Here is a 962-nt window from a genome sequence, read left to right on the forward strand (position 1 = left end):
AGAGAGAGAGAGAGAGAGAGAATCTTACTCAGAATGGCCCAGTACTGCTTTTTTCCTTAGAATCATTTAAAGTATGTGATAACTCTGTCTCTTTAAGTATATGAGTGTGCCTGTGCAGATGTGCATTAATTGCATGCTCTGTTTTTATGTATTTTTAAAAGCCCAAGACTAATAATTCTAAATAACTCTGATTTGTGACTAAATTTTCTTACAATGTTTCTCAAGGCTTCTAAAGCATAAAAAGAGTGTCATGTAGAGTAAGTTGGAGATACAGTGCCCAATGCAGTGTGTTTGAACCTTTAAAGGAAGGGATACTGTCAGGAACTGTGTATTTTGCCCTAACATTGCACCCACTTCCTGTTGGCCTCTATGAAAAGGCCTGATTTTCTTTCATTTTTCTCACTTTCATTTTTGAATGCTCATAATTTGGTCGATGATATAAATCTGTTATTTATATTAATATGCTCTTATTTATATTGATATACATTGCCACACATATTTTTAATAGCATCTTTTGTCAAAAATAGTGATAGATATCTGTGTCAATTGTTTCGTGCAATTTAACAAAAAAGAGAAAAATAAAAATTCCAAAGTTCTTTAAATCATCATGTTTGATTTCATTCATTTCCTTTACACATAAAACTCCTCCATAGTGATGTAATTCAGATAAAATAATATTTAAACTGTACAACACTATCATCCAAAAGTTTATTTTATGCTCTCCAAGGCTGCATTTATTTGATCACAAATATAGTAAAACAGTAATATTGTGAAATGTTATAACAATTTAAAATAAGTGTTTTCTATTTGGATACATTTTAAAATGTAATTTATACCTGTGATGACAAAACTGAATGTTCTGCTGATGTGGTGCTCGAGAAACATTATTATTATCACTGACAAAAGGTGTGCTGTTTAATATATATATATATATATATATATATATATGTATATATATATAT

The sequence above is a fragment of the Sinocyclocheilus anshuiensis genome, unplaced genomic scaffold (assembly GCF_001515605.1).
Source record: "Sinocyclocheilus anshuiensis isolate Anshui unplaced genomic scaffold, SAMN03320099.WGS_v1.1 scaffold914, whole genome shotgun sequence".
Taxonomy (NCBI): Eukaryota; Metazoa; Chordata; class Actinopteri; order Cypriniformes; family Cyprinidae; genus Sinocyclocheilus; species Sinocyclocheilus anshuiensis.